The sequence below is a fragment of the Oryctolagus cuniculus genome, chromosome 7 (assembly GCF_964237555.1).
Source record: "Oryctolagus cuniculus chromosome 7, mOryCun1.1, whole genome shotgun sequence".
Taxonomy (NCBI): domain Eukaryota; kingdom Metazoa; phylum Chordata; class Mammalia; order Lagomorpha; family Leporidae; genus Oryctolagus; species Oryctolagus cuniculus.
In genome coordinates this window covers 89,205,809-89,220,480 of record NC_091438.1, presented here as the reverse complement: position 1 = coordinate 89,220,480, position 14,672 = coordinate 89,205,809, and the positions used below count along the sequence as shown (strand labels likewise).

General features: G+C 39.4%; 1 long non-coding RNA gene across 2 annotated transcripts in view; it reads left to right on the top strand.

The window, feature by feature from the left end:
• The window catches only part of LOC103350140 (uncharacterized), a 102,319-nt gene extending 92,468 nt beyond the window's left edge, over window positions 1-9,851 (top strand). The window contains exons 5-7 of one of the 2 annotated variants that reach the window (XR_007923570.2): window positions 2,011-2,094; window positions 6,847-7,049; window positions 9,438-9,851. This is a non-coding gene — a long non-coding RNA (uncharacterized lncRNA). The remainder of the gene's footprint in view (window positions 1-2,010; window positions 2,095-6,846; window positions 7,050-9,437) is intronic. The other variant, XR_007923569.2, reaches the window with a different exon arrangement.
• The last annotated feature ends 4,821 nt before the right edge of the window (window positions 9,852-14,672 follow it).

Here is a 14,672-nt window from a genome sequence, read left to right as displayed (position 1 = left end):
TGGAGAGGAAAGCACCTCGGGAAGCTCCTGAGTTGGTGCCTTGAGCATTGGGTGGATACCGGTGCCATTGAATCTGTGGGGTCCAGACAGAGACAGAGGTGCAGAACAGGGACTAGAGATGCTATGAACTCAGGTTTTAAGATGTTAACTGAAGGATATTCAAATGGACTGGTGTGCAGCCAGAATTTAAAGACACCAGTTCTGGACAGCAAAGGAGAATTTCAGGTTTCATAATATAAATTCATATCACCAGCACATATGAACATGAATTGAATGCATTTGTCCAGATAGGATGTTTAGAATGAGCCTCACTGTGATGCTTGTTGGTTGTGAGATGTCTGTAGGGCTACGGCTTTATTAAGGATGGAAACATAAGATATATTCTGAAATGGCAAGGCAAAGGAGTTTGTACAGTGGGAGATGAAAACACATTGCTTGTGCCTTGTCCAAGCCGCTGAGCTGCACCAGAGCATTCCTCTGGGGGCCCCGTGGTGCCCAGTGAGTCCAGTGGTCCTACAGCTACAATGCTTTCATTTGCTTAATGCCTAAGATTTTTAAAAATCAAAATAGAAACCTATATTAACTTATGTAGAAACATTTTAAAGTCAGATGAATAGTGTATTCTTTCAGCTTTCACTGTACATACAAATATTTCTGTTACACAGAAAGTAATTAATATGTATGTTAATTGATTGAATGGTTGAAAGTACAAAGAAAAATGTCCTTATCAAACTTGTTGTATTAAAATCTATGACATTATAATTACACTTGTGTTTTGAAACAAATGATTGAGTGTTCTTTCAGATATGTTGAAAACTTGATTCATGCACATGGCGTTTCCTATAAGTTTCACAGAATTTTTAAATCTATGTTCACCTCACTTTTTTAAAGAAGTCAGAATTAGAATAAATGGGCCGGCGCCACGGCTCACTAGGCTAATCCTCCGCCTTGCGGCGCCGGCACACCGGGTTCTAGTCCCGGTTGGGGCGCCGGATTCTGTCCCGGTTGCCCCTCTTCCAGGCCAGCTCTCTGCTGTGGCCAGGGAGTGCAGTGGAGGATGGCCCAAGTGCTTGGGCCCTGCACCCCATGGGAGACCAGGAAAAGCACCTGGCTCCTGGCTCCTGCCATCGGATCAGCGCAGTGCGCTGGCCACAGCGCGCCGGCCACAGCGCGCCGGCCGTGGCGGCCATTGGAGGGTGAACCAACGGCAAAAAGGAAGACCTTTCTCTCTGTCTCTCTCTCTCACTGTCCACTCTGCCTGTCAAAAATTAAAAAAAAAAAAAAAAAGAATTAGAATAAATGACAATTAGAAGAGGATCCAATTTCAATGTCCTTCTTTGGTTTACTTATAGGCACATTTATAAATATTTATTAATTGTATATCACATACTTCATAAAACTGAAATCTTGAAAGATTTTATGGTAGTAATCTGAAAAAAATCTTAAAAACCAATAGTGTTGAGATAATATTTAGATAATAAATTAAGAGATATGGACATATGTTCAATATTTGAGGAAAAATGCTTCAAAGGGAACTATATTAGTATTCTTTTAATAGTATTCTACATCATAGGTATAGCACTATGAAACTGATCATCTGACATCTTATGGCTTGCATACTATTATTAAATTATAATCAAATCAATGCTTTGTAATTATTTAAAACAGAACTATCATTTTAAATTTTATAATATGTTCAATAGTTAAATAATTTAATGAAAAATCAAATGTACCGTTTTGATAATGTACCAGGATTTATAGAAACTTAATTTCTTTTATCTTTTATTCTGATATCTCTAAAATAGTGATGTTGGCATTTGACACTCAATTTTATATTTGCCCATGAAAAGATTTCTTTTCAGTGAATTCAGAATACAATACTTTTGGGGTCCTACAAAAAATTTCTGCTTCAAAAATGAAAATAAATGCATTTAATCATGAATTTTCTAACCAATGTATGCATTTCTCTTTTTGTGACCTCTTGGGTGAGGGGTTTTCTTCAATCTCCAGGATACGTCATGCACAACAAACCCAGTATTGGGATGGCCTTGAATTCCTTGCTTGTTTGTTACGTGTCTGGGTATGTTTGTGCAGGTACAACTTCATGTTAGCTTATTTATTTACATTTAGCCCATTATCTCCATACAGAAACAAACTCTGCTGTGTTTTGCATACCTCTCCCTTCCCCCCCCCCCCACCCTGCCCCCTACCTTGCCATCTTTCCATTGCAGACTCTGTGTGTAACCATTGGGTGGATCATTTTCCTTGTATCTGTGTACTATTGCAGCTAATCACCTGGTAAATTTGGGCTTATGCTAAATAATCAAATAGTTCTATTGTCAAGAAGACAGGGTTTATAGCCATTTTGGTCATCGAATTTGGAGTTAGACAATTTAAGGTTTATTCTGACATTTTTAAGCTGTGTGATTCTGAATACATCACCTGAAATCTCAATTTCTCATCTATGAACTAAGGACAACAATACAGATGAAGACGTGTATTATCATGAGTATGACAATGAAATAATACAGGCAAAACATTTAGCTGCATGCTTTGCTTATAGAAATTAGTTATTATGGTGCCATTATTTTCATGAAATTCATATGGACTATTTTCCACCACCTAGCCATGTGTATCCGCTTGGACATTGTGGTGGTCAATGTTGGAGTATCTCATTAGCATAATATGATAGCACTTTTTTTGAGAAATGTTTTGGTAATTCAGAAGCACATCATGCAATGGAGCTTTCTACCGGAGTCAAATGTCTAGGGGTAGGATCTGACCCAAGTCACTCCAGTAAAGGTCCTTCCATTGAAGTTTTCAAATTAAAACTGGAGAAAGAGCTCTACTGACTCTGTTTCTGAAAGTTGATCTAACAGATGTGAAGTTTGGGGCTGGCACTGTGGTTTAGAGAGTGAAGCCACAGCTTGCAGTGCCACCATTCTGTAACGGCCCCACTTCTAATACATCTCCCTGCTAATGTGCCTGGGAAAGAAGTGGAAGATAACCCAAGTCCTTGGGCCCTTGCACCACTTGGAAGTCCTGGATAAAACTTCTGGCTCCTGGCTTCAGCTTGGCCCAGGCCTGGCCATTGCGTCCATTTAAGCAGTGAACCAGCAGTTGGAAAATTTCTCTCTGTCTCTGCCTCTCATTCTTTGTAACTCTGACTTTCAAATAAATAAATAAATCTCTTTTTAAAAAAGTCTTTCCCCCTAAATAAATAAATAAATAGAAGACGTGAAGCTGATAACCTTCTGGAGACTTCCATGAGTATAGTACTGTAAGATGACATCAGCTTGAGAATTAGAGAGACTATAGAAAGAAGCAGAAGAGGCCGGCGCCGCGGCTCACTAGGCTAATCCTCCGCCTAGCGGCGCCGGCACACCGGGTTCTAGTCCCGGTCGGGGCGCCGGATTCTGTCCCGGTTGCCCCTCTTCCAGGCCAGCCCTCTGCTGTGGCCAGGGAGTGCAGTGGAGGATGGCCCAGGTGCTTGGGCCCTGCACCCCATGGGAGACCAGGAAAAGCACCTGACTCCTGGCTCCTGCCATCGGATCAGCGCGGTGCGCCGGCCGCAGCGCGCCGGCCGCGGCGGCCATTGGAGGGTGAACCAACGGCAAAGGAAGACCTTTCTCTCTGTCTCTCTCTCTCACTGTCCACTCTGCCTGTCAAAAAAAAAAATAAAAAAAAAAAAAAAAAAAAAAAAAAAAAAAAAGAAGCAGAAGAACCATTACTTCAATGCTTCCTGTTATGTTTATGAAACACCTACTTGCTGAGAGAATGAGAATGTGATGATGAGAAGAACCAGCTGGGACTCCTGGTTCTTTTGCATCTTGGAGCACATAAGCTGTGAAATGTCAAGTATGAGAGACAGACCCTGACAGAATAAATACAATCCAGAGTGACAGACTGCACACTAAGTATTAGGAAGGAGGGAAGAAAGGTCCCATGGAAGTCTCTAGAAAACAAAGCTGACCTTGACAGGCAATCAGAAAAGTCATCCACATGTCACACGAGCTAAAGCAATGCACCAGAGGGGCATCCTAGGTAAGGAAGGAGAGATGAGTGGTTCAGGGGAAAGAAAAAAGACATACAACAAATTCAAGGAGGAACATGGAGCATTTAGGAAGTTGAAATTAAAGTATGGAACAGTGGTTCAGAATGCAGACTCTGTACTCAAACTCCTTATTTTCAGATATCTACAAGTAATCAGGTGTAGATCTTGGTGCAAATTATTTGATTACTCTCTGCATCAACTTCTTCAAATGTGTAAGGGATGAAACAGCTTCTATAGCCACTTCAGAGAGGTCTGTGAGAGCTGAGAATAATCGTATACGTATTGGACATAGCACAATGTGTTCAGCACAGACTGTTCAATGTCTAGCTGCCATCCAGGAGGATGACCGTGACAGAAGAGTCTGAGCAGCTGAGAGCATGAGAGTTGATCTGAATTCCTTTTTTGCAAAGAGCCCCATGTCTGTAGAGTAGAAAGAGATTTGATGCAGACAAGGCTAAATGTAGAAAGGGCAGCCAGGAAGTCTTTTTGCTGCCAGGCTAGAGGATAGGAGCTTGGATATGACTGGCGGCAGTGGAGAGGGCATATTTAAAATGTTTGGGAAGTGAAATTTACAGCTCTTAGAAATAAACTGGAAATCGTATTTAAGGAGGAAGAAAGTGTCAGGAGGGGAAGGAAGTTCTCAGAGGTGAGGATGAAGAGGAGCAGGAAGTTCAAGTACAAAAAAAAAATCACAATTCAGCTTAAGTCTTATTGCAGAGATGGGAACAAATTGCTAAGTGAACCCAGGAGTAAATTCATTTGTAAAGAATTTGAGGGTCCTTGGGAAGTTTCACTAAATAGTTTTGAAATATGCTGGTTTTTTTTTTTTTTTGCAGATCAAAAACCAAAATATGGAGGCTGAAAATAATGTTGAGTTATTTTTCTGTGCTTGCCTCTGAAAAATTCAAAAACTTGAGCTTTAAATAGCTAAATGCTTTATCTTTATGTTTCACTGTTTTATCAACACTCTCCTACACTTTGGAAATGATATTCAATGCTTATTTTTAAATATAAAATCATAATTGTGCAAAATGAGCATTTCTGATAAAGTAGACAATAGATTCTGGAGCTTCACGGATCTCACCAAGCAAGTCAATCTCTTGCATTCTGTGGGGGAAATAGCTAAGGGGCAGAGTGGGCCAGAGTCTTCCATACTCTTTGTTCCCTCTGGGAGAGAATGTTAAATGGATGCACACCCCCACATTCCACCCCACCCCTTGCAGTATGATGCAGCAAGTTAAAACTTAATAATAGATTAAAGTTTCTGGAAATTAGATTTCTGAATGTGGGGCCTTATTTTATTTTTATTCAAGGTGGGGGAGGGAGGATGAGGGCGAGAGATATCTTCTACTTCTTAGTCCACTTCCCACATCGCCACAACAGCTGGAATTCAGCCAAGCTGAAGCTGGGAACTGAATACTCAGTCCAGGTACGGGAGTGGCAGGGATTCAATCACGTGAGCCCTCACCATTGCCTTCAGGGCATCGACAGGAAACTTGAGTCAGGCTTTAAAGGCAGGAGTCAAATCGAGGCGCTCTGATGTGGAACACTGGTATCCGAACCAAGGGATGAAATACTATGCCAAGTGCTGACCACCATATTTTATTATATTTCTCCCATTTGGTATAAGCATACTTTGCTCTTGAATAACTCGAAAGATATGCAAATAAAAATTAATGATGAAAAATGTAAGCTTGAAAAAATAAAATAAAATTTATATTTTAAAAAAATTGACTCAAAATATGCATAATGATGAATGAATAAAGAATAGCTGCTATAGTTTTATTAAAATGATGCAATCTAATGGAGAAAAGGAAAGGAAAAAAGCCACACAATTTCATTTAGGAATCTGAAGGAGAAAAAGCAAGCAAACCATTAGATCCATAGCAAATGTTGAATATAAAAATTCCTGCTTCTATTTTTTAAAATAGTTTTAAAATTTTATATTTTGACATTATAAATTAAAAAGTCAATTCCTAAAGAGTTTGTTCTCTATCATTTTCAAATTTCAAAATTTTAGGTCCTATGATACCATGAGATTCTATTCTGAGTGAATTTTGATCATCTTAATGTTTACTTAGTAATAAGTGTTTATATTGTACAGGTTGAGTATCCCTTATCCAAATGCACGAACCTAGAAGTACTTTGTATTTCTGATTTTTCAGAATCTGAAAACTTTGCATACATAAAATGAGATATTTTGGGGCTAGATCCTGAGTTTAAACACTTAATTCATTTATGTTTCACATATGCCTTTACACATAGCCTGAAGGAAATTTTATGCCATATTTTTAGTGCACCTGCATTTGACTATGACTGGTCAAGTCAGGTGTGGAATTTTCCACTGTGGTGTTACGCCACTGATCAAAAAGTTTCAGGTTTTGGAGCATTTTGGATATCAGATTTTCAAGTCTATATATAAAAGGCAATATGATGGTTGTTTGTATTGATGCTTTAAAAATCACCATAAACTTAATGGATTAACATAACATACACTTATTTTCTCAAAGTTTTGTGGTTTAGAAAGTTGTTATGGGTGTCATGGGCTAAAATCAAGGTGTCAGCAAAGCTACATTCCAAGCAGGAAAGTCTCAGGGAGACTTTGCAGATCTAAAATCAAAATATGGAGGCTGAAAATAATGTTGAGTTATTTTTCTGTGCTTGCCTCTGAAAAATTCAAAAACTTGAGCTTTAAATAGCTGAATGCTTTATGTTTCACTGTTTTATCAACATTCTCCTACACATTGAAAAATGATGTTCAATGCTCATTTTTTTTGTTGTTGTTGTTCCAGGGTCAGTCAATTTCTTGGCAGAATTCAGTTCCATGAAGTTGCAGGACTGGGGTGACCATTTCCATGTTGGCTTTGACTGGGATTCCTCAGTGTCTCCAGGCTTCCTAACTACCTTCATCTACAAAGCCCAGAAGGGCCGGTCCTAGCCTTCCCATTATTCTTTCTGACTTCTTCAGCCTCATCTCTCCTGCTTCCTAGCCCAGGTAAGGTGGAGAAAATTCTCTTCTTTCTCATGTGACTATATTGGACACATGTGTTTAATACAGTGTAACGATAATCTTCCAACTTAAGGCCGGTATCCACAAATGTGTATTACAAATAATATCTGTTTGAAGCTTTGAAGTATCCACTGAGTCTAAGCAGTTTTGTTTTTTAACAGTGAGCAATTAAGAAAAATCTATAACATACACACTGTGTTTTCCTAAGAAAATTTGTAAATTATACTTATATTAGCTAACATTGTTTTATTTCTAAAATTACCATCAAATTACATATATTTGGTAACTCCCTTTGAAGTAAATGAGCAACATTTATTCTCAATAAAGCTTCCATTTTAACTAGGCACATTAGATATCATTAGCACAAATTCATTATAAACTACATCCCAGATTTCATACCGGGTTTATTTACCCAGCACTTGTTATATATGAAAAGTTAACTGAGATAATATTAATATTAGTTTTGTGAAATGCCCTGCAGTTATCGAGAATCTACTTACTATGAGAAGCAATTTTTGCTTTCTTTTGAAATTCACAATGGACAAAATACCTAATCCATGTTTAGTTTATACGTATTAATCTAACCATTCTGCACTTATTCTCATTCTAATGATATATGTAAATTCAAAGGCAGAATTTATAATACATGGATATTAAATTTCAAACTTAGTTTTTTTATGTCATTAATTATGCTAAAAGGTACATAAAATTCTCTATAATTGCCCAGCTTATCACTATTTTAATGTAGCATCCTCTTTTAAAAATGTAATTTTGGTTTTTTGGCTTTCGTCCTTGATTCATATTTTATCCAAGCACTGCGGTCTTGGATATCCCCTGCTGAGACAGATCCAAGCCTAACAAGGGTCTTTTTTTTGGACCTTGGTAATGATCCTAATGCTGATGACAATCCCTGCCACTCTTTTTAGGCTGTAGCTTTTCAAGGCAGAGTGGTGCTCCCTGATCCTTCTTAAGCTGCTGTTTAAATGTAAATTAGAGGAGACTAATTTACATTACTTATTCCAGGCATCCATATGCAATACCAGATTGCAATAAGAAATATTTATAAGAAGTTATCCCTATATTTATGTTATGACACTCATCACTATGACACTTAGTGCTTAAGCAGCCAAACTAGAAGTATTTCAATTATCTACCTAAGGGAAAAATCATCCAAAACAGACAGACCTTTGTGTCTTTCAGAACTGGTTTGAGGACTTTTAGTGCTCTTGGTGTAATTAGATAGCAGTTTGGTCAGAGGAGCTATTTGCATCTTTTTGTGAATTAGAGAGATTAACTGGGTTTTGAAAGGCAGAAATGGACCTCGGATGGTCTCTTATCACCTTTTCCAATGTAGATTTTAATTTTTTTAAAGTTCCAGCTCAAGGTAAATGATGGTACATTATCCTAGCAGAAGGCAATTAACAGTAGCTTTCAAGGGCAAAGAAGAGAGAAAACTTGCCTCCCAGCCTATAGAAGGCAAACCATTTGAACATTTGGGCTTTGCCCATGAAAGGAGAAATTTATGTTCTCTAAAGTTTCAATTTACCCTCTACTTTGGCAGTTGGAATCCTATTTATAACTTGACTGTGGAAATTTTTCTTATCAGCAAAAGTTCAGTCATTATCACCAAACATCAATAGCATTTGAAAACAAGGAGTCAGTAGAACACTATACTGTTCATATTGGCACTTAATGAACAGATAAGTTTCATTGATATTTTTACTCAACTTGTCACTTAAAATACTTTGACTGAGATCCTTGGCTTTTCATTTTTTTTCCTTTTTTTTTTTTTTTTTTTTTTTTTGACAGGCAGAGGGAGGGAGACAGAGAGAAAGGTCTTCCTTTTTCCGTTGGTTCACCCCCCAAGTGACTGCTATGGCCGGGGCGCGCTGCACCCATCCAAAGCCAGGAGCCAGGTGCTTCCTCCTGGTCTCCCATGCAGGCGCAGGGCCCAAGCACTTGGGCCATTCTCCACTGCCCTCCCAGGCCACAGCAGAGAGCTGGACTGGAAGAGGAGCAACCAGGACAGAACTGGCACCCCAACCGGGATTAGAACCCCGGGTGCCGGTGCCTCAGGCAGAGGATTAGCCAAGTGAGCTGCGGTGCCTGCCTGGCTTTTCATTTATAATCTGGAATTTTCATTCTCTGAGTCTAACTATTCTCAACTGCAAGATTGTATCATTATTACTCATTTCATTGATTTATATTAAGGGCTCATACTCATAGAGATAATACTTGCAAAATCTTTTGCTTGTGCTTATTATTTAAATGCTCAATAAGTGGAAGATACTATTAATAATATTGTATTAGTATTATTTGATGCTTGTAGATCATCTGCTAAATGTGAAGGAAAGCATTATTCTCATTTCACAGCTGAAGAAACTGAGCCTCGGATTTAGCTGGAGGTTTCCTTGCGCATCGTGGAGTCCTCACAGTGACTGCCATCACTCAGCGCTGATTCTTGGCCATGCACAGGAAACCATGTCTAGAAGATCTTTTTGATTTGAAGATTTGTGGCACCTGTCACACGCATTATATACCATCACAATGGCTGATCGCTGTACATGCTTCCTGTTCAGCAGACATGAGCCCTTCTCAGCTCAGAAAGTTGGTCCAGATGCAAAACCATAGTGCTAGAAGGCTGCCAATAACACACATTCTCTTAAGTGCTTGGTGGTAAAGCTGGCTTCATTCTTCCATTCAAAATAATCACTCCTCATTACTCATTCTTTTTCCTCACTGAGTTGACTTTTATTGGAAATAAGCTGTTAAGCCTGACCTCTCTTAAAGATAAATGCTTTATTTTTCTTTATGTGTTTATTTTTGTGTCTTTCTCTCTCTCTCTTTTTTTTTTTTAGATTTATTTATTTATTTGAAAGAGTTACACAGAGAGAGGAGAGACAGAGAGAGAGAGAGAGGTCTTCCATCCGATGGTTCACTCCCCAGATGGCCGCAACGGCCAGAGCTGCACCGATCCGAAGCCAGGAGCCAGGAGCTTCTTCCCGGTCTCCCACATGGGTGCAGGGGCCTAAGGACTTGGGCCATCTTCTACTGCTTTCCCGGGCCATAACAGAGAGCTGGACAGGAAGTTGAGCAGCCGGGTATCGAACCAGCGCCCAAATGGGATGCTGGTGCTTCAGGCCAGGGCGTTAACCCACTGTGCCATAGCACTGGCCCCTATTTTTGTGTCTTTCTGAAAAAGCTAAATGATTGATCTTCAGGATGGAAATTCAGATGGTTTTATTTTCATCTCAATATTGAAATTAACTGTCATTGGATTTTCTTTTTCCAAAGATTTATTTTTTATTTATTTGAAAGTCAGAGATACAGAAAGTGGAGGAGAGACAAAGAGAGAAATTTTCCATTTGTTTCCATTTTCACTCCCCAAATGGCTACAATAGCCAGAGCTGAATGAGGCCGGAGCCAGAAGTTGGGAGCTTCCTCCAGGTCTTGCAGTTTGGTGCAGGAACACAAGCACTTGGGCCATCTTCTGCTGCCTTCCCAGGCACATTGGCAGGGAGCTGGATCGGAAGTGGAGCAGCTGGGTCTCAAACTGGTGCCTATGTGAGATGTCGGTGTTGCAGGCTTAACCTGTTATGCCTCAACATGGGCCTGTCACTCAGTCTGTAGTAGCAATGTTAACAAGGTATTTGAATTTTTCTGTCTTGATATAGAAATGAACTACATTGGTTAAATGAAGCACATGTGTTTTTAAAAGGTTAAGGGGAAAGTAGATAGCTTTTCTGTAAGTTTTTATTTTTTAACAGTACTTGAAAGGAGCCAGCATTACCTTTTGAGGGTTATGAGGAAATGGCTGAAGTGCCTTGCAATCTGAGTAGATCTTTGATCACATAACATGCCTACAGATGACTATTGTTTTTGACTACATACGATTACAGGAAATGAGCAGGTAGACTGAGTTAAATGTTTGAGTGTTTTATGGATGAGTGTGTATGAGTTAGGTGAATCAGAGCAGGAGGGAACCAAGGCTGAGAGAAAGAATAAAAGCAGATAGAGTGGCATATGAAGGGCAGTTGCTGTGGCACAGCAGTTGCAGCACCAGGATCCCACATGAACCCTGGTTCAAGTCCTGGCTGCTCCACTTCTGATCTAGCTCCCTGCTAATGCACCTGGGAATGCAGCAGAAGATGGTCCATGTGCTTAGGCCACTGCACCCATGTAGGAGTCCTGGAAGAAGTTCCTGGCTCTCAGCTTCAGCCTTTGTGGCCATTGGGGAGTGAACCAGCAGATGGAAGATCTGTCTGTCCCTTTCTCGGTCTCTCCTCTCTCTCTGCAACTCTGACGCTGTAACTCTGGGATCCTGGCATTGCAGCCTGTGATTTAAATTTTTGCACCACAATGCAGGCCCCCTACAAATTGTGAAAATGAGAGTAAGACTGTCATTCTTCCAAACTCTAGATGTCCATCATAGTTTAGAATCCAAAATATCTGATGACATAATGAACTACTTTATCAAGATATCTATAGCATTGCAGAGTATATTTTCCTCTCATGATAAACTTTGAGCATATGGCTTTTATAGCTAAGGAGTGTTTTGTAAACCATCCAGTTTTACCACCATTTAATAGATACATTAACTGAATATATTAACTGAATATAGAGAGGCACAGGTACAATTTTACATAGCAAGTTAGTTAGTGAAAGGTTCTGAATTAGGGTACATTTAAGTTTCCAGGAGTTTCATATATTAGAAACATCAAATATTTTGTGTAAGAAAAGATGAAAAACTCTGAAGTTATTGCTGAATGGACTATAATGCAGATGCTCTAATTTGACTCATCTACCAACAGGAACAATTCAACTACTCTTTTCAGACCTAAGTGGTGAGTGGCTTTCCGTTAATCCAGTTCTTTCAGCGGTAGCTACCCAACATGCCTCTTTCTGGTGAATGTCACCTCACAGCTGAAGCAAGTTTATGGGGCACTGCCGTTCCCCGGGTGCTCTTTGTTCGGTGGAGAACCAGAGAACTTCAGTCTCAGGGACTGTGAATCCACCACCTTTCATCAGTCCGAAATGCATTTTAAATCAATGTCAGGCTGGCTGCAAAATTGATGTCACTGGCTTCATAGTAGCTGCAGCTTTCCCACAGTTCCATGAGTACCTATCTCAATTACAAATGATAAAACCTAAGAAGATGGGCAAAAACAATGATCTTATGCTGAGTTTAAGAGATGAAAATGACAAAAATATAAAACTGCAAAATTAAGTGATAAACATAGCTGGTACGAGAGAGAGAGAGAAGGAGAGAGGGAGTGAGGGAGGGATGGAGGAAGAGAGAGAGAGAGAGGGAGGGTCCCCCACAAAACTCTGGGTATATTATCATGGATGCAAAGAAAATATATACATATAGAAACTTTATGGTGCTGTTACATACCAGCCTCACATTATTAAATTTGTGTGACTTCTTTGGAGAATGTTGAAAATCTTCCTTTTTCTTTTGTCTGGTGCTTCCGAAGCTATGTTTTTTCACATCTGAGTTTGGTTAGTCAGTATTTCAAACATTATTATACTGAAAACGTTATTATACTGAAAACTCAAATAATATGATTTTGCCTGTAGGTCTCAGATTCCACACAGAATTCTTTAATTACTAGTGAAGAAGTTTGATTTTTTCCATATTTAAACTAGTCTCCTTAGTACTTCTATAACTCAAATATTTTTGGTTTTAATTTCTTGTCTCTAATATAGTCCTCAGAGTTTGCACATTTTATTATTCACTCTTTCTCTGACTGGTGATTATCTGACCAGAAGTATACAAGCACTTCATGAAATAGTGCTTACCAGCCATTTGCCTTCATGTAGAATTCGGCTGAGTGTGATTTTACTACAGTGACAAATTTGAACATAAGTAAGTGGCTTGATAATGTCTATTGCCTAAATGACATTACTTGGAAAATTGCAGAGAATTTGATTATGCTGGTTGATTCTTTATTACTGCTCAAGGTAGAGGGGGAAATAGATTGTTGTTTGTGTGGGAATGGGAAAGTATGACTGCTTTCTTCCCCATCATAAAGGTCACGGCTGACATTTTGATAACAAAAGACAGGTTAACAAGAGAAAACATAACAAACTCATTTAATCCTAAGTTTTACATGGCATGGGGGCCTTCAAAAATGAATACCTAAAGACCAAAGGAAAACAGTGTACGTTTATGCTCAAGTGTGATGAACAACGGGCAGCCATGTAGACATGTGACTGAACAAAAGGGTATGAATTGATGGTGATAGATTGAGTGAGATTTATCAACAATTGCTGGGCTGGATCAGGCCAAAGCAAAGAGACTGGAACTCCATCCAGGTTTCCCACATGGGTGCAGAGGTCCAAGGATTGGAGTGATCTTCCACTGCTTTCCCAGGTGCACTTGTAGGGAGCTGGATCGGAAGCAGAGCAATTAGGACTTGACCCTGAGCTTCACTGTGGGATGCTGATATCAGGGGCAGTGGCTTAACCCACTGTGTTGTGACACTTGGTCCTTGAGCCCCAATTTCATAATGAGATACAGAGATGGGGAATGTCCAGTCTATGGGCCATATCAGGCCCATGAAATCATTTGCTTTTGCCCTGCCAAGGCAAGCATAGAAGGCACTCAAAAGTCAACAAATCTATTGCAGGCTAACTTTTAATTTGATAATTTTGTCTGGCCCATGAATGATGCTATAAATACTCAAATGGCCCTTGTTTCAGCCTAAAGGTTCCCCATCCCTGAAAGAGGAGAAGAGACAATAAATAAATTAATTAAGAAAGAAGAACAAGAAAACATGACTAGCTGAGAAAGGGAGTAGAAGCTAAGTTTTACAGCTCTCGGTCCATTCTTTGGTGAAAAAAAATTGGGAGAACTGAAAAAGAGTGTAAGACATCCGGAAGCAACAGAAGGCAATGGTTAAATACTCAGCTTGTGGAGCTGGAATGCTGGGGATAAAGAGTATCTGTGATTCTTTCAGCTATGTCTACAATGGCAAACTGATTAATGAAGTCTCAGTTACATATATGTGAAATGGGACTAATAAAAGTACCTACCTCATAGGTTTATTGGGGAGATTCCATGAGATAATCATGTTTTAATCTTAAATCCAGAGCATGACCCTCTCTAAATGTTACTTCTTATTGAATCTCAAGAGTGTGCTGTGCTTATTATTATATACGTGGGGGTGCTCAAAGGAAAGCTGCAAAGCCAGAGCAAGAGGATATAAAATTAGTTTTGTAGATAAAAGGGATTTGATAAGACAAATGCTTGCTACAATGGCTGTAATGTAAACTTGCTGGAAATAGCTTTGAATGAGTGAGGGATTGCGACAGCCAATTTTAAGTTGGAAGAAAAGTAGGGTTATTATTTTTTAAGTCCAAGTAGAATTGCCTAATGGATTCCATACGTCATGTAAGACTATATGCCTGGCTTACTTCCCCAAACTCCATTTTTAGGGGGAGAATGAGAGGTCTAAGAGGAGGTAACTTGGCATATTAAGCTGAGCAATCTCTATACTCGTTGTCTCTGGAGATCCTGGTGAGACAAGGAGCCACAGGAGTTGCTGGAAAGAGAGCACAAGTTTCTCTCCAGTCTCTTTTGGCCAGAAAAATCTTGAGGCCAAG